We start from the raw sequence: 20,718 nt of genomic DNA on the forward strand, positions 1-20,718 counted from the left end.
TGTTGCTTCTATTTCCAGCATTTGCAGATTTCCTTGTGTTTGAGAGACTACAGGTGCTAGAATCTGGACAACAGATAATTTGTTGGAGGATCTTGTCAGATTGGTAAATGTCGGAGGTAGGAAATTGTCCAGGTTTTGGGTTGGAATCCTGCATTAGGACTGGTGCAGGGTTTTGACCCAAAACATTGACAGTTTCTTCCCACCCCCCCATGATTCTGCATGACCCGCTGAATGCATATCACTCTGTATGCATCTACAGTGTTACTACAGTTCTCTCTGCTACTACTGCCAACGTGGCATTTACCTTCCTTACCACCGACTCAATCTGCAAGTTAACCTTTATCGAAACCTGCATAAGGACTCCCAAGTCCCTTTGCATCTCTGATTTTTGAAGTAATTTCCTATTCAGAAAATAGCCTTTATTTCTTCTACCAATGTACATGACCATAACACATTCCTACACAATATTCCATCTGCCATTTATTTGCTCATTCTCCTAATCTGTCTAAGACCTTCTGAAGACTTAGCCACAAAGTCAGCATTTCCATCATCCAAATCTTTGACATATAAATGTGAAAAGAGATGATCCCTATACAAACCCCTGCAAACAACACCAGTCACCAACAGCCAACCAGAATGGGCCCCATTTATTCCTTCTCTTTGTCTCCTGCCAGTCGGCCAATATTCTATCCATGCTAGTATCTTTACTGTAATACCATGGGCATTTATCTTGCTAAGCAGCCTCATGTGTGGCACCTTGTCAAAGGCCTTCCGAAAATCCAAGTAAACAACATCCACTAGCTCTTCTTTGTCTATCCTGTTTGTTATTTCCTCAAAGAATGTCTTTAATTTTGAAAAGCATTCCAAGACACTTCATAACGAATCACCAAATAAAAATGTAACAAGTCTCATTGAAGATTTAAGTTAAATGAGCAAGTACTGAATTGATGAGGTAGCTTTTAAAGAATCTCTAAAAAGAATAATTTTTCCCAAGAGTAGGTGTGGATAAATCAAGGAGTACCTTTTGTGTTTCTAAAATATTTAGAACGTGGGTAAGTCAGACTTTGTCATTGATTAGTTTTGCCTAATTTGTTCTTCTCAAACACTAATTGTCATTTGCGCATTCAGGTAATTCTAAAATACATTTATTTTTCAAAATATTCTACAATCATTGAGGCTTAATGGAGCACACAATCTAATTCCATGCATTGTTGCATTTAATGCTGATGGAGCATCAAGAACTTGTAATAGTTTACTATGTTAACTGCAATCATTTATTATACATTTGACTGGTGTACTGTGTTGAATCTCTTTAATTCTTAGAAAACTGGATTTAAGTCCAGAATAATGTTAATAAATGAACTTTACACAAAGCATAAGCATTCAAAACCAAATATGTTTGTGTTGAATCGATTTTTTTTCCAGAGAATGTTCAATGATGTGCTCTTAAGTCTCCATTATTTTTCCTATATTTTCAGGAAATGAGCAGTAGTGACAACAGATTGTTTTATATTGTTGATACAATACTGTAAACCAAAAAAAAAATTTTAAGTTGTTAATCTCTGAGGAAATAAAATGACATGTGACTAGAGAACAGACCTGAGAGAAAAAAGAAACACAATCTCTTCAGTCTATGAAATACCAATCTCTCCATTATAACTAATAGAAGCATCAATCCTAGTCATCATGGAGAAAAGGTCCAATCTTAATACAGGTTGAGTACCACTAGTCCAAAAGTCCAATATCCAAAAACCTCTGAAATCCAAATTTTTTTAACTCTGACACAATGTCACAAATGGAAAATCCCCAAGGTGCTGGGGACGTTCCCAGGCCCTGTGTAGGTTTCTGCATACCACAGACAGTTCTGAGAACAGAATTTAAAGAAAAATAGAAAAGAACTCTGCACAAAGTAAAAAATGAACATCTCAATTATATATTGAAAATAGATTCATCAGTGTCAGAGTGACACATAACAATATGTTGATCATGAAACAAGCAAAGATCTATCACGATAAACTGAAAATTGAAGGTAATTGTGAATATTCAGCAGTCTGATTGCAGAAATTTAAGAAAAGGCATGGCATTAAATTTCTAAAGGGTCTACTGATCATGAAGCAGCAGAGAAATTCATCGATGAGTTTACCAAGGTCATCGCTGATGAAAATCTAACATCAGAATAAGTCTACAATGTTGTTTGTTTTTGTACCTTACTTAAAACTTTAAAAAGAGTAAAATGGAAATACAGTGTATTGTAACAATTTAATTAAAACAGGACATCATAGGTGGAGACTGAAATCCTGCCGTTGTTTGTTGTTCAACAGCTGATTCAGGTATTCTCTTGATGCTACTGTGCTGCTTTTGTTACCCTGCACACATTATATATTCATTATATTAATAGTATTTAATAATGAATGTAAGATAAAGACTGCTTACCGGTAGCACATAAATTCAAAGTCAGAAATTATGGTGATCGGAAATATTAAGGTTCTCCATTGTTATTGTTTGACACAGCCACTGAATTTAGTGGTATACATTTAGCAAATTGAACTACTATATCCAAGAAGCACTGTGAACCATTACTAGCTGTATAATTATATCTCATCACTTTTTACAAGTTCAGGAATTGGACCAGAAATAGATAGCAATGAGGTGAAGTTACAATGCAATGCTACATATATAAACTGGAGGGGGACTAAAATCCAAGAGGGAAGGTTTGCTAGTACTGCATGGGGTGGGGTTTAAGTTTGAGTTGTGGGGGAGGGTACCAGAGTGGCAGAACAGATAATAGAGTGTTGTGGAGACGGCTGTTATTAAGACCTCAGACAAAGTCAGGAATAAAAAAGGTTGAGCGTGGTGGGACTAATGCTCTGGGTTGCATATATTTCAGTGCGTTAAGTATTGTAGGAAAGGCAGATGAGCTCAGGGCATGGATCAACGATGGAATTACGTTATTGTAGCCATTAGTGAGGCTTGGTTGCAGGAGGCGTAGGACAGGCAGCCCAATTTTCCGGGGTTCCGTTGTTTTAGACATGATAGAGTGGGAGGGATTAAAGGGGGAAGGGTGGCTTTACTAGTCAGGGAAATGCCATGGCAGTGCTCAGTCAGAACAGACTGGAGAACTCGTCTAGTGTGGCTTTATGGTAGAACTGAGGAATAAGTAAAGTATGACCTTGTTAATGGGGATATATTGTAGACCATGTAACGATCCATGTGATTTAGAGGAACAAATTTGTAGGGAGATCACAGACTGTTGCAAGAGACATAAGGGTTTGATAGCAGGTGATTTTAACTTTACACATATGGACTGGGACTCCCATACTATAAAAGGACTAGATGGGATAGAGTTTGTCAAATGTGTTCAGGAAGGCTTCCTTAATTAGTATATAAAAAGTCCCAAATGAAGAGAGTGCAATACTTCATCTCATATTAGGGAATAAAATAGGGCAGGTGACAGAAGTTTGTGTAGAGGAACACTTTGCATCTAGTGATTGTAATTCCATTAGTTTCAAGGTAATTATGGAAAAAGATAGGTCTGGACCTCGGGTTGAGATTATAAATTGGAGAAAGGCCAATTTTGATGGTATCAGAAGGGATCTGCCAAGTGGGGCTGGGACAGACTGTTTTCTGGCATTGATCTACTTGGTAAGTAGGAGACCTTCAAAAGTGAAATTTTGAGAGCACAAGGGAACCTCGGTTTTTGAGCGAGATTGAGGCCCCGGTTAAGAAAAAAAAGGTGCATAGCAAGTATAGGCGGGTAGGAACAAATGAGGTACCTGAGGAGTGTAAGAAATGCAAGAGAACACTCAAGAAAGAAATCAGAACGCTAAAAGAAAGCATGGGGTTGCTCTACCAGACAAGGTGAAGGAGAATAAGGACTTCTACAGATATGTTAAGAGCAAAATGATTGTTAGGGACAAAATTGGTTCTCTGGAAGATCAGAATGTTAATGTATGTGTGGAGCCAAAGAGATGGGAATCTCTTAATTGGATATTTTGCATCTGCATTTACCCGGGAGACAGACACAGAATCTATAGAAGTAAGGCAAAGCAGCAGCGACGTTATGATTACAGAGGAGGAGGTGTTTGCTGTCTTGAGGAAAATCAGGATAGACAGATCCCCAGGGTCTGACAAGGTGTTCCCTCGGACCCTGTGGGAGGCAAGTGCAGAAATTGCAAGGGCCATAGCAGAGATATTTAAATCATCCTTAGCAACAGATGAGGTACTGGAGGATTGGAGAATAGCTAGTTTTCATCTGCTGTTTAAGAATAAACCAGGAAGTTACAGGTCAGTGAGCCTGACACCAGTAGTGGGAAAATTATTGGAAGGTATTCTAAGGGATCAAATATATGAGTATTTGGATTGACAGGGATTGATTAGGGATAGTCAGCATGGTTTTGTGTACAGTAAGTCATGTCTAACCAATCTTAAGTAATTTTTTGAGGAAGTTACCAGGAAAGAAATGTTTTGGCACATTGGTCTTCATAGTTAAAAGTATTTACAGGAGTTGGGATGTTATATTTAAATTCTATAAGATGTTAGTGAGGCCTAATTTGGAGTATTGTTTTCGAATTTGGTCACCTCACTACAGGAAATATGTAAATCAGCTTGAAAGAGTACAGAGAAAATTTACAAGGATGTTGCTAGGACTGGAGGACCTGAGATATAAGGAAAGATTGAATAGGCTGGGAATTTTATTCCCTAGAACAAAGCAGATTGAGGGGAAATTTGATCGTGATATACAAAATTATGAGGGGTGTAGAAAAGGTAAGTGCAAGCAGATTGTTTCCACTGAGGTTTGGTGAGAATACAATAGAAGTCATGGGTTAAAGGTGAAAAGTGAAACTTTAAGGGGAACATGAGGGGAAACTTCTTCAGTCAGAAGGTGATCAATGTGTGGAATGAGCTGCCAGTGCAAGTGGTAGATGCAATTTCGATTTCAACGTTTAAGAGGAGTTTGGATAGGTGCTGTGTACATAGATGGGAAAGTATGGAAGGCTGTGGTCCAGTGCAGGTTGAAAGGAGTAGGCAACTTAAATGGTTCGGCATGAACTAGATGCACCGATGGGCCTGTTTCTGTACTGTAGGTTTCTATGATTCTATGAGTATATGAAACAACTAATGAGAGAAGATAGAGGCTCCAGAAACATTGACACAATCAAGAAGAAGGGACCCAGCACCTGTACTTCATTAGGAGCTTGAAGAGATTTGGTATGTCACCAAATACTCTGATAAATGTCTACAGATATACTGCAAAGAACATTCTGACTGGTTGGATCACTGCCTGGAATGGAAGCTTCAATGCACAGGATCAAAAGATGCCGTAGGCTCAGCCAGCATCATCATAGACACAACCCTCCCACCATCAAGGAGAACTTCAAATGTTAGTACCTCAAGCAGTTGGTATCCGTCATTAAGGACCCTCACTATCCAGGACTTGCCTGCTTTGTGTTACTACCTTCTTTGAGGAGGTCAAAGAGCCCGAAGACCCACACTCTATGTTTTAGGATCAGCTTCTTCCCCTCTCCAATCAGATTTTCGAACAATCCATGAATTTTGCCTCACTACTCTTTTTTTACTATTTTTTTTGCAACTTAAAAGTAATTTTTAATGACTTGCACTGTATTGCCGTCACAAAACAACAAATTTCAGGACATACAGTGCCTATACAAAGTATTCACTCCCCTTAGAAGCTTTCATGTTTTATTGTTCTACAACATTGAATCACAGTGGATTTAATTTGGCTTTTTGATATGGATCAATAGAAAAAGACTCGTGTCAAAGTGAAAACAGATCTCTACAATGTGATCTAAATTAATTACAAATATAAAACACAAAATTATTAAATGCATAACTATTCACCCCCACCCTCCTTTAATATGATGCAACAAATCATCACTGGTGCAGCCAGTTGGTTTTAGAAGTCACATAATTAGTTAAATGGATATCTGTTTTTGGAGACGTGTGCAGTCAAGGTGTTTCAACTACTGTAGTAAAAGTACACCTGTATCTGGAAGGTCCAACTGCTGGTGAGTATCTTGGCAAAAAGCACACCATGAAGACAAAAGAACACTCCAAGCAACTCAGTGAAAAGGTTATTGAAAAGCACAAGTCAGGAGATGTATACAAGAACATTTCCAAGTCACTGAATATCCCTTGGATTACAGTTAAGTCAATCAACAAGAAATGGAAAGAATATGGCATGGCTGTAAATCTGCCTAGAGCAGGCTGTCCTCAAAACCTGAGTGACCATACAAGAAGGAGATTAGTGAGGGAGGCCACCAAGAGACCTAAGACAACTCTGGAGGAGTTACAAGCTTCAGTGGCTGAGATGGGAGAAACGGTGCATACAACAACTAGGTCTAGGTGTTCAGGTGCTTCTCCAGTTGCAGTTTTATGGGAGAGTGGCAAAGAGAAAGTCACTGTTGAAAAAAAACTCACATGAGATCTCGGCTGGAGGTTGCCAGAAGGCATGTGGGAGACTCTAAAGTCAGCTGGAAGAAGGTTCTATGATCTGATGAAACCAAAATTGAGCTTTTTGGCCATCAGATTAAACACTAAATTTCGCATAGGCCAAACAACACACATCATCAAAATCACACCATCCCTACTGTGAAGCACGGTGGTGGCTGCATCATGCTGTGGGGATGCTTCACTGCAGCAGGCCCTGGAAGGCTTGTGAAAGTACAGGTTAAAACGAATGCAGCAAAATACAGTGAAGTTCTGGAGGAACCTCAACTGGTTACTCCATGAAGTTTATTCAACTCTGCACTGAACTGTGGCTGTGACTTGGAATTGTCACAGTGTGGACTCACTTTTGTGAACTTCAGTTCTGAATGCTATTTGCTTATTTTTATTATTTGCACATTTTTTTCTTTATTTCTCTGCATGTTGGGTGCTTGATGGTCTTTTATTTTAATGGGTTCTGTTGGGTTTATTTGTTTTATAGCTACTTGTAAGAAGACTAGTCTCAAGGTTGTATAAAGTATACATTCTTTGATAATAAATGTTCTTTGACTTAACTCTTGACACTTTTGAACTTCACTACTTTTTTTCCTGGACAAAAGAAATACGGTAGAATTTTATGAAAAAATACACATAAACAGACGAAGACTGACCAACACCAATGTGCAAAATAAGACAAACTGTGCAAATAAAAATAATACTGATGAGCTGTAAAGAGTCCTTAGAAGTGAGTCAGTAGGTCATAGCAACACACACAAAATTGCTGGTGAACGCAGCAGGCCAGGCAGCATCCATAGGAAGAAGCACAGTTGATGTTTCAGGCCGAGACCCTTCGTCAGGACTAACTGAAAGAAGAGATAGTAAGAGATTTGAGAGGGGGAGGGGGGGGATCCAAAATGATAGGAGAAGACGGGAGGGGGACATGATGGAGCTAAGAGCTGGAAAGTTGATTGGCAAAAGGGATACAAGGCTGGAGAAAGGAGGGGATCATGGGACGGGAGGCCTAGGGAGAAAGAAAGGGGGAGGGGAGCGCCAGAGGAAGATGGAGAGCAGACAAGGAGTAATTGTGAGAGGGAAAGAGAGAGAGAGAGAAAAAAAGGGAAATAAATAAATAAGGGATGGGGTGAGAACGGGAGGAGGGGCATTAACAGAAGTTAGAGAAGTCAACGTTCATGCCATCAGGTTGGAGGCTACCCAGACGGAATATAAGATGTTGTTCCTTCAACCTGAGTGTGGCTTCATCTTGATAGTAGAGGAGGCCGTGGATAGACATATCAGAATGGGAATGGGATGTGGAATTAAAATGTGTGGCCACTGGGAGATCCTGCTTTCTCTGGTGGACAGAGCGTAGGTGTTCAGTGAAATGGTCTCACAATCCGCGTCGGGTCTCGTCAATATATAGAAGGCCGCATCGGGAGCACTGGACGCAGTATATCACACCAGCCGACTCACAGGTGAAGTGTCACCTCACCTGGAAGGACTGCCTGGGGCCCTGAATGGTGGTGAGGTAGGAAGTGTAAGGGCATGTGTAGCACTTGTTCCACTTACAAGGATAAGTGCCAGGAGGGAGATCGATTGGAAGGGATGGGGGCAACGAATGGACAAGGGAGTCGTGTAGGGAGCGATCCCTGCGGAAAGCAGAACGAGAGGGTGAGGGAAAGATGTGTTGGTGGTGGGATCCCGTTGGAGGTGGTGGATGTAGAATTATATGTTGGACCCGGAGGCTGGTGGGGTGGTAGGTGAGGACAAGGGAAACCCTATCCCTAGTGGGGTGACAGGAGGATGGGGTGAGAGCAGATGTGCGTGAAATGGGAGAGGTGCATTTGAGAGCAGAGTTGATGGTGGAGAAAGGGAAGCCTCTTTCTTTAAAAAAGGAAGACATCTCCTTTGTCCTGAAATGAAGGGCGTCATCCTGAGAGCAGGTGTGGCAGAGATGGAGGAATCGCAAGAAGGAGATGGAATTTTTGCAGGAGACAGGGTGAGAAGAGGAATAGTCTAGGTAGCTGTGAGAGTCCGTAGGCTTATAGTAGACATCAGTAGATAAGCTGTCTCCAGAGATAGAGACAGAAAGATCAAGAAAGGGGAGGGAGGTGTCAGAAATAGACCAGGTTAATTTGAGGGTAGGGTGAAAGTTGGAGGCAAAGTTAATGAAGTTAATGAGGTCATAAATCTGCTTACAGCAGTGGTATATGAAGTTAGCCATCCCAGTTTAGGAGCCGGATGGTTGTTGGGTAATAAATGCTGCTGACCTTGATGGTGTGACACCTAAGGCTCTGTACCCTCTTCCTAGCAGTAGGAGTGAGAAGGCGGCTTGGCCTGGCATGTGGGGATATTTAATGTTGGATGTAGTAGAATTCCAATCTGAACAATGACTGTCTTACTAGCAACATGATAGAAGATCTACTCTCTATATACACATGATTGTATGGCTAGGCACAGCTCAAGTACCATCTATAAATTTGCTGACAATACAACCATTGTTGGTAGAATCTCAGGTGGTGACGAGAAGGCGTACAGGAGTGAGATATGCCAACTAGTGGAGTGGTGCTGCAGCAACAACCTGGCACTCAACGTCAGTAAGATGAAAGAGCTGATTGTGGACTTCAGGAAGGGTAAGATGAAGGAACACATATCAATGCTCATAGAGGGATCAGAAGTGGAGAGAGTGAGCAGTTTAAAGTTCCTGGATGTCAAGATCTCTGAGGATCTAACCTTGTTCCAACTTATAGATGTTGTTAGAATTTGAAGAGATTTGGCATGTCAGCAAATACACTCAAAAACTTCTATAGATGTACCGTGGAGAGCATTCTGACAGGTTGCACCACTGTCTGGTATTGGGAGGGGAGGAGACTACTGCACAGGACCGAAAGAAGCTTCAGAGCGTTATAAATCTAGTCAGCTGTATCTTGGGTACTAGCCTACATAGTACCCAGGACATCTTCAGGGAGCGGTGTCTCAGAAAGGTAGTGTCCTTTATTAAGGACCTCCAGCACCCAGGGCATGCCTTTTTCTCACTGTTACCATCAGGTAGGAGGTACAGAAGCCTGAAGGCACACACTCAGTGATTCAGGAACAGCTTCTTCCCCTCTGCCATCCGATTCCTAAATGGACATTGAATCCTTGGACACTACTTCACTTTTTTTTAATATACAGTTTTTTTAATCTATTCAATAAACGTATACTGTAATTAATTAATTTATAATTTTTTTTCTCTCTTCTTTATTATATATTGCATTGAACTTCTGCTAAGTTAACAAATTTCATGTCACATGCCGGTGATAATAAACCTGATTCTGATTCTGATTCTGATCATTAACTGAATTAGTATATTGATCATTGATGCTCAGGTTTGATTTTTCAAGTACCACTCAGCTTCAAACCTTATCAATTAAGAACTTCTTATTTATAACTTCTTCAGAAGAATATCTAAAGTTCTATGTTGTAAGTGCCTGCCCTTGACATCAGTGCAGCATTTGACCTAGTTGGAGTCAAGGACCTAGTAAAATTGAAGTCGGTGGAAAATAAGAGAAATCTTTCAACTAGCTAGACCCAGAGGCTATCAAATTATCTCAACTGATATTATTATCCTAGAGTTCCTTAATTTATTACACTTGTAAACTTGACTTTTGTTCTCTTTAATGACCATGTTTAGTGACCTGTGAATGCATTGTTCTTGTGGATTCTATCACCTGGGAATAATGTTTAGTTTGACCAATAGAGATTCTCTGTTGGGCTTGTGATGCCTTAGTGTATGGAGTAAATGATAGAGATGTCATAAACATCTGTACAGTTAAGTCAAATATCAGAAAATTGTTGGATAAAAAATAAACAAACGTAAGTACTTTAGAGTTATAGTGCCATTACAGCACAGAAACAAGCCCTTTGGGCATCTAGTCCAAACAGTACTGTTAATTTGCCTAGTCCCATCAATTTGCATCCAGACCATACCCCTCATTCGGATGCCTATCCAAATTCCTCTTAAATGTTGAAATTGAACACCCCATTCTCCACTTCTGCTGGCAGCTTGTTCCACACTCTCACCACCCTCTGAGTGAAGCTATTCCCCCTCATGTTTCCCTTAAACATTTCACCTTTCACTGTTAACCCTCGTTCTAGTCTCACTCAACCTCAATGGTAAAGGCCTGCTTATATATACTCCTCATAACTTTGTATACCTCTATGAAAGCTCCACTCATTCTCCAACATTTGAGGATATAAAGTCCTAACCTATTCAACCTTTCCCTATAACTCAGGTCCTCAAGTTTAGGGAACATCTTTACAAAGTTTCTCACCACTCTTATTAATCTTTTTGATATATTTTATGTAGGTAGGGGACCGGAACTGCACACAATTAGTCCACACGATTACTCCAAATTAGGTCTCACCAGTGTCTTACACAACTTCAATGTAACATCCCAACTCATTTTCTTTGTTTTATGAAGGCCATTGTGCCAAAAGCTCTCCTTATGACCCTATCCACCTGTGACGCTACTTTCAAGGAATTTGTTCTACCACACACCTCAGTGCCCTACAGCTTACCGTGTAAATTATATTCTGATTTGTCCTCCCAAAGTGCAATACCACACACTTGTCTGCATTAAATTCCATACACTTGTCTGCATTAAATTCCATCTGCCACTTTTCAGCTGGTCCAGATCCCGCTGCAAGCTTTCTCGCTATCTATGCCTTCAATCTTAATGTCAAATTTATTATATTATTATCCACACAGTTGATATAGATGACAAACAACAAGAGCCCAGCACACCACATCTCACAGGTCTCCAGTCAGAGAGGCAACCATCTACTACCACTGTCTGGCTTCTCCCATGAAGTCAATGTCTAATCCAATTTAGTACCTCATCCTGATTGCCAAGTGACTGAACATTCTTGATCAACCTCCCATGTGGGACCTTGGCAAAAGCTTTGCTAAAGTCCATGTAGACAAGATCCACTGCCTTATCTTCATCAACTTTCCTGAGAACTTCCTCAAAAAACCAAAAGACTAGTTTGACACAATCTACTGCGCACAAAGCCCAATTGACTATCCCTAATCAGTCCCTGTCTATCCAAATACATATATATCCAGTCCCTTAGAATATCTTCTATTAACTTACCCACTACTGATGTTAGGCTCACAAGCCTATAATTTCCTAGCTTATTCTTACAGCCTTTTTTAAACAATGGAACAACATTAGCTATCCGCCAATCCTCCAACACCTCATATACTGCTAAGGACTTTTAAATATCTCTGCTAGGACCCCTGCAAGTTTACTTTTAAAAAAGAGAGTATTCCAAAATATACTTTCCTGGGATTTTCTTTCCCTGTATTTCCTATGAATGACGTTTACAAAATCTGATTTACTTTGTAGTTGAGAGCAGCACTAATATCTGGAGCAAGCACAGAGCCAAACTAATATGTTTAATATCGGGGATATTTACAGTACTCATCCAGAGAGGGATGTAGTAATGAGGCACTATTCATATTGGCCAATTTCTGAAACAACTACTCAGTCTGAGACTTGTGGAATAGAGGGAATCTGATATTAATGGTGGAGAAATTCCTCCCTCTGCTGCTCAAATTTCTCCATTGCAAATATCTCACATGGTGCTGTAAAGATGAACAAGTATATCCTTAACTCTTGTTTCTTAAACACCATGCAGTTGAAAGCCTCTCTTATAACCCAGGTTTAGCACAAAAAACACATTTTTGTGCAGCATTCAGTATTATTAGCAACACTTCTGTATATAGAAACATTGGGGTTTGGAGGAAATAGCGTGGGCTAATGATAATCTGCAAAAGTTTTTGAACATTACTGAAATGACATCACATCTTTCGGATTAAGATACTATACAGATCACTTTACTAAGACATTAACAGGGGACTTTATTGTCTCCATATGCAGCATCTTGGATGACCAGGAATGAAGCAACAATAATTTTTTGAGCTAGAGAGCTCAAAACAACTTTTTTCATCTCTTTTCTTTTGCTATAGGTGCTCTAATGGTGGTCCACCTGAGTAAACTTTGCAACCAGTAGTAAGAGGAGAGGCCCAAAAGCATTGGAGTACTATTACACACCCTCAGCAGAAGGATAATACAAAATCTTACTCAAAGGCACCTTGTCCAATGAATGCACAAGGAGCTGCAGTGTGACTTCCCCAAGTCCAAGGTTTTCTTTTAGTGATGATGGAGCTACCTTTTATTCTGGAAACAGCTCCAGCAACTTATGCCTGTGCTGGTGAGGGAGGTATATTGTTTTGTTGATCTTTGGATCATTCCAGATGTTGACTGTTGATTGGTGATATATACCATAGACTCAGGCTCATTGTTGCCTTTGTCACTCTTGCTTCTACTGAAGAAGAAGGAATCACCATGTTGCTGAGCAGTAACTGTTAGCTTTATGGTCTCCTTTCTGAAAGCCCATGGAGTTCTGACTTGCATATGAACTCAGAGCCCTATATGAATTGTAATAGTTATGCCTTTCTAAATGTATTGTCCGTCTTTGGCTATGATATGATCACAGACATTGCCCTTTTTCTTTGAGGCTTGCAAGACCCCTTCAACTTCAGTCAATCTTTGGTGCCTCTGAACAGAACAGACTGAAGAACAAAAGATTACATTTGCTGGAAATCCAAAATAAAAACAGGGAATTTTGGAAATACTCTTTAGGTCTAGCAGGGATCTGTTGAAAGAGAAAGAGAATCAATATTTTCAGTCTTTGACCTTACATCAGAACTGATAAAAGTTAGAAATCAAACATTTTTTAAGTTTCAAAGAAGGTATGTCTGTGTTAGGGTGGAGAGCAAGAGAGACTGGATGTTGATGGTGCTGTCTGAGAGAAGGTGAAAAGACTTACTAATCTCTGCTGGAGGAGATATAAATGAAATAAAAAGAAAAATAATGTAATCCATAGAATCGGAATTTATACAGAGAAGTGTCAAAAATGTTAATATAATGTCTTCTTCCTCTTCCGCACTGGAGTCTTATTGTTCAGCAGGGATGTGATATGAGAAGGTGCTGGCCTGATGGAGCTAGCCAGCATTTATTAGAGTTTAAAGTAAATTTATTATCAAAGTATGTATATCATATACAACACTGAGATCCATTTTCTTGCAGGCACCCACAGGAAAGCAAAGAAGGAGAATGAGAGCTTAAAGTACACATATAGAAAAGATAAGGGGCAGTTTGTCCAAAGCTGGTCATTTGTCACTGTCCATAGCAATTTGTTCTATGTTGTCTCAGCACACAAACTTCTGGTAGAGCCCTTCTCTCAGCTTGGCTAGGAGGTCCCTAATATTCAGGTGCAATCAGGGCGCAGTAAAAAATATTCTTTTTACATTTTAAAATAATACATGAATACATTAAATTACTAAAAATATTTAATTTGTTAACAAATTCTACACTGTAATTTATTACAATATAATGTAAAAACCATGAAAACTGGTAGAAATAAACTCTCAGGTAACTATTGAGAGGAAATTGGTAAAGATTTGAATGGAAAAGGAGGTAGGCAAAGAAGAGAAATTATCAGATGGCTATAGTTTTGGAAACACCCCTTCTGATTCTATCTTTCTGTGGGGGAGAAAAAATCACCAGCTTCAATCATCTTTAAATTAAATATAGCTCAGCAAGATGAAAATAAATGTACTTTCTTTTCTTTCTTAACTATATACTGTATATCTCCCTAAATGGAAAAGAATATTCACTACTGCACCAATATGATGTTTTCATCGCATAAATCATGCCAAAGTCCGCTCAGTGGGACTGGTAAACTTGAAGCAAATTTCATACTGTGATCCATAATTGCATTGAGTTGATTTAATGCTATCCAACTTCGGATTCAGATGGTGTGGTTTCCAATTTTTTTTTAATGTCCAAGGCACCTACTGAGCATCTTGATGGTTCATTTCCATTACATCATACCTTACACATTTTTTTGCCACAGTAAATGCGGAGCGTGGAATTATTTTGAATGTGCTCTTTAGCATGTTATTCAAGAGGAAGGTACAGGAGTGAGGGTTTACATTCCTTAAAAATAGTTGGTATTGTGATTTTCCATAGCTTAAAGTTATGTAATCAGTGAATGTTGTATAAACACAGGTATGGAGATCCAAGAGGAAACACTGAGGAAGTCTCAGCTCTTATTCTTGTGGTGGTAATATGAGATAGATATTGTTCCCTGCAGCTGTAAATGTGAGTTCCAAAGGCAATAGAAGCTAAGTAGATTTAGAATCTGGAGAAGAACGGAGTGGAAGGGAAAGGTACTTTTGTTTGGTCCTTCTAAGAACCTAGGACATAGAATAAAGTAAGGTTAAGGTGGAAGAATATGAGTGTTCTATAGAAAAAAACATAACCACAAAGGTAATAATCTTTGGACTTGATGGAGAAGCCAATTTCAGTTCATGGACACTGTCATCAGACTGATGAAGGAAGAAGCTGTTTCATTTGAATTGGTTTAACTTGAGTTACGTTTGGACCAAATTTCGCAGATATAGTTAATAAAAAACTCCAGATCTAGTGTAAATAAGGAGCTCAGAAAAAAAAGTAAATAAGGAGCAAAAAAAAAGTAAAAAAAAGTACTGTATATTACTTTTGGAAAAAGTTAATGCAACTGAAAGGCTATAAATCACCAGGACACTATGTCCTGTCTCCTACGACTCTGCAGGAGATAGCTGTGGAGACAGCTGGTGCACAGAGTAGACATGCATGGACACAATGGCCTATCTTTTTATTTGTTCTTACAACCTATGTAACACATGAAGCTTCTTCCACCTTAATTCATGTAATATACCCTTTATTCTCTTTATTTCTATGTACTTAACTAGCTTCCACTCAACTATAGTTAAACTACTACTTGTTTCACATTCCTGCTACTGAGTTTCTGAATTCTTTATTGAATTTATTTATGAATATCATAAATTTGTCACCCTTAGACTTGGAATCTCCGCTTGCTTTCAAATGTCTTTCAGATTTTGAAGACTCCTCAGCCTTTTTATTGATAGCTTGTTCACGTTACACCAATTTTGTAAACTATTTTCAAAGGATTTTGCTTTTAATGTTAGAAATTTTTGTGATCATGATATTTATACCACTCAGTACAATAGTTAAATTGTTGCATTGTGGCTTCTTTCATGCCCAGTAATGTGCCACTAAAATCCCTTTAACTCTTAAAGTCATTGGTAAGCCTTGACCTTATTGGATGATGGAAAAATTATTGTCTATTTCTCCCAGTTTTGATTTCGGCATTGTGTGCTGCTTGAGATTAATACTAAGTACCAAAGAATAATTTATAAAGTCTTTTGAAAGATGCCATTAAGTCAGAAAGAGTGCAGAAAAGATTTAGAGGACGTTGACTGGACTTGAGGACTGGGTTATTAGGAGAAGTTGGTAGGCTTTAGAGTATAGGGATTGAGGTGTCATCTAATAGAGCGCATAAAATCATGGGACATAGATCTGTTGAATGCCCTCAGGCTTTTTTTAAGGTTGGGGATTAGGAGGCAATAGTTTAAAGTGAGAGGGGAAACTTTTTATAGGAACTTAAGGGGGAACTTTTTGATACGCGGGGTAGGATCTATATGGAACAAGTTGGCAGAGGAAGTGGTTGAGTCAGGTAAAATAACAGCATTTAAGAGGCATTTCACAAGTACATAGATTGGAAAGGTCTAGATTTAGAGGGACATGGGTCAAACATAGCAGATGCGACTGACTTCGATGGGCATCAAGATTGGCAAAGGTGATTTTGGCTGAAGGGCCTGTTTAGGTGCTGTATGATTCTATGACTTTTTTTCCTTTCTCTGTGGTTGGGATATAGATGTGTAGGATACAAATCTATTGCTGCCTCTCTTTCATTTAACTTTATTTCTGGCCTCAACAACAGCCAAGGGAACAGTGGCAACCCCTTGGGAGAGTTGATGTGTTAGCCAAATATAAAAAGTTGCAGTTGAATAGAAAGTTGAATTTGAATGGAAAAGATGTGTGCTCTGTTCAGGGTGGTTTTATTATCCATTGGAAAATTCATGTCCTCATTTTTGGTGGATTTTTCATTATTCCTTATTCTTTTTTTGAGCTTGAATCTTCTGCAAAGGATGTTAACAATAGCGCAACAAGTAGAATTTGCTTACTGTGATTTTCAATCTCACTGAAAAGTGCAAGCTCCACTTTGTATAATAATGAACTTTTACCTACTGCATTTCCTCTGGGTGTGCTACTTAATAGTCAAACACTCAAACTGCATTATTTGTACTGAAATTTAAAAGCTCATACAGCTTTAGACACAACCTCACACATGTGCTTTAACTATTGCTGAAGGAGAGCAAGGTTGTAGTCACATTCAGCCTCTCAGCACAGGATCATCAATCTCCACCATCTGAGTCATGCCATCTGTTCTCAGCCATCATTGGACTGACGACACGGAAGCCTGAAATCCCTCACTACCAAGTTCAAGAACAGCTATTTCCTTTCAACCATTCAGTTTTTGATCCAACCCATACAATCCTAATCACTAGTTTAGCACCACTATGACCACTTTGCAGTAAATGGATTTTTTTTGTTACCAACAAGAGAAAATCTGCAGATGGATTTTTCTGTTGTTCTTTCTCAGAAAAATAGTGTATAATTTATGTTGATATTTTTCTTGTGAATGCTGCTTATATGTTGCTATGCACCTGTGGTGCTGCTGCAAGTAAGTTTTTCATTGCACCTGTATGTACATGTTCTTCATGTTCTTGTGCATATGACAATAAAAAAAAAGAGAAAATCTGCGGATACTGGAGTCCTGCTGAAGGGTCTCAGCATGAAACATCCACTGTACTTTTTTCCATAGATGCTGCCTAGCCTGGTGAGTTTCTCCAACATTTTATATGACAATAAACATGACTTTAATCTCTGCTAAATCTTTCAATTTGCTTCACGGTTGCATTCAAAAGGTCATTTGAATTAAATATTCAAACAAAGTAAACCTACTTTTCCTTCAGTTCACAAATGTTGACAGTGTGTATAAGTATTTACATCATAGACTGGACGCAAATTTTTTACGGAGATATCTCTGGCCAAGAGTTTTTGGCTGAAGTAAGCGATCTCTGTAGAAGCCCATGTTGTTTATTGGATTTCAGTCTTGATATCAGGTCTATTATGCTGAATCTCATAAAACATCTGTTGGAAACTGCATTTCCCACATCAACCCTGTAATTTATGAAAAAAATCATCAGTTAGATGTGATTTGCCTCTAACATATGTTAACCCATCCACGTGTTCAAATAACTGCTAATTCCCTAATAACCCTAATTCTGACCCTTATCATTATTTTAGAAATGTTCCCATTAGTATAGGTTGATCTATAGTTATCTGATTTGTTGCTATGCATTTTTTTTGTTAGAACAAAGTTGTGGCATTTGCAATTTTCTCAGGCACCACTCTGAACTTATGCAAGTACATCTGCAATTTCAGCAACAAAGAAAACATCACATCTGCACCAGCTTTACAAATGTCCAATACAAACTTCAAGTGCTAACAGATCACAACAGCACTATCTGAGTGTGCAATGGCATTACCCTGCAGCAGTTTTTTTTTGACAATAATAAGCATCTACTTGCCTCCACTATTTGCTTCCAAAGAATCGCAGACTGGGTTCTACAGCTACCTTATTGAAATAGACCCAAAAATTATGACTTAGGTGAATGTTTTGGAGATGACGACATCACTCAGAATAGAGTTGTGAGCAAAGTTGGACAGGGTTCGCTAAACACAAATGGAAAATTACTCAGAAGACTGTGAACAATTTGCCTTTGCAGCTACATGTACTGTTTTCAATGAGCCACTGATCAAAACAATGGCACCAGATCAAGTTTCCTTTTAATGGCTTGAGGGTGTTTACAAAAAACAAATTATTCAAGATAAGATATGCACTGTAGATCATTAATGCAGCTAAACTGAACATCAAGATTCACATGACTGGAAGAAAGTTGCCCTAAAATCCTTTGACTTCTTGAAACAACAATGAGTTGGGGCGGGGGAGGAGAAAGAGGATCAACTTAGTAATTTTTACTAGTAGTGCACTGGCAAACTGCCATTGCAGGAGTATGTGGAAGTATCAATGGTGTGCTTTTTGAACCCCAATGCAGTTTAAGGGGTAAAGAATACTAATTTAATGAAATTTGAAATGCTTTGATATTTATGACAATATTGAAGTACTTCTGGTCCCCCATGGAGTTATGGAACGTCAAAGTGAACAACTGTTTGTCTCCTAGAATTGAGTAAAAGCATTTGCTCTGCTCTCTCTACACTCATGACTGTGTGGCTGGGCACATCTCAAAAGCCATGTATAAATTCACCAGTTTTCAAAGTAAATTTACAGTATATCACCCTGAGATTAATTTTCTTGCAGGCATTCAATACAAAATAGACACAAGGAAACAATAGAATTTCAGATACGATCAGGAGACGTATATGTCGGCTGGTTGAGTGGTGTCAAAACAACAACCTTGCATTCAGTATCAGTCGGACCAAGAAATTGGTTGTGAACTTCAGGAAGGGAAGTTGAGAGAACGCACACTTGACCATCAAGGGGTTAGCAGCGGAAAAGGTGAGGAGCTTCAAATTGCTAGGTGTCAACATCTCTGAAGTTTGTTGGGCCCAACATTTTATGCAATTATGAAGAAGGCACACCAGCAGCTATATTTCATTAGGAGTTTGTGGTGCTGATCCAGAAGTTGATCATGACCTGTTAGGGAGGTGTAACTGCTTGGGGCCTGGAGGTCGAAAGGGGTCATAAATTCAATGCTGGTTGTAAATAGATGAGGGTGAAAGATGATCGGGACCATTCGGTGATTAGTAAGTGGCAAATTAGCTAAACTTTGTAATCTTGCAGTGTGCAGATGGAGAGCCCATTGGATTTGGGTTGGGGGAGATGTTAAGTAATTACATTAAAGAGACTATGCTGGGGCTAGTCTCCAAAATAGTAGTGTTATTAAGGTTTTGTTATTCTGTTTAAGTTCAATGACAGCTGCACTCCAGAACAATGTGATATCATTTCTACATCTGGCTGACATGGAATTCTCTAATCACTATGAATACTATTAATGTTATAGAGTAATGCAGCACTTTTATCACAATATAAAATGCCCAGAAAAACTTCCAAAAGTTCTGATCAATGATGGATGAACCTGAAAGGTTAAGTGTTTCTCTTTCTACAAATTGCTACCAAATCTGTTAAATCTTTCTAGCATATTTCCATATGGAACTAGTCACAACACAATCTGTTTCAAAATTAAATGTTGCTCATTAGTGTAGCTTTAAAAAAAAATCCATGTGACTGAATTTCACATGTACCTTGTCAATTCTTTGTTATTTTCTCACTGTGGGAGCTTATTAATATCTTCCTATATATTGTTCCACTTCTATTTTATTATACACCTAAATTTGGTTTATCCACAAATTTTGAAATTACATTTCCATTCCTAGGTCCAAATCCATTGAGTAACTGAAGATCAACTCTATTTCCAGCACCAATTTTTGTGGAATACCACTTTGTATCTCTTGTTAATCTGAGTTATTTCCTACTCTCTACCTACTGCCTTGTACCCAACATTCAACTATCTGAGTCACAACTCTCCATTTTCTGAAACTTGTGTGTCTATTATGCCATATCTTATCAAAGACTTTCTCATGGAAATCCGTCATCGTAAACAAATTAATTCACCTTTCTGCCTCTTCCTCATTTCCTAATCTGGTCAATCTTTACCAGTCAGCCAAGAATAATATCTTCACAAGTGATTTTTGCCTGTGGAGGTAATAGAAAAATGATAATAGTTGTGGAACCCTCATGGTCAGATGATCAGTGGTGCAATCTGAAATTAAAAACAGTGACATCATTTATTTTGAATGCTATAAATGCTGCTTAGGTACTGAAATGTCACCGATATTGTGTGGACATGAATAAGCCATGGTAGACATATTAGCGAGGATGTACACAATGAATACTTTCCAAAAATAGCCAAACTGGTAAATCATAATCTCAATTAGTGCAAAGCTGATATATAATTACGGCCATTTTGGAGTTCACTATTCCAACTACTACTCTTAAGTACACATTGCAAAAGAAACATACAGAATGCCTCATTTAGAATTTGCTGATTAATTTCATTTGCCAGTTCCTGGAATTCTACATAGTGCTTTTGATCATTGTTGGAGTTGCAAAGTTAAATATAATGGTGGACATGGAAGGAAATTTGCAGTTATCATGTTCCTGCACAAACCACGT

This window comes from Mobula birostris, chromosome 9, assembly GCF_030028105.1.
Source record: "Mobula birostris isolate sMobBir1 chromosome 9, sMobBir1.hap1, whole genome shotgun sequence".
Taxonomy (NCBI): Eukaryota; Metazoa; Chordata; class Chondrichthyes; order Myliobatiformes; family Myliobatidae; genus Mobula; species Mobula birostris.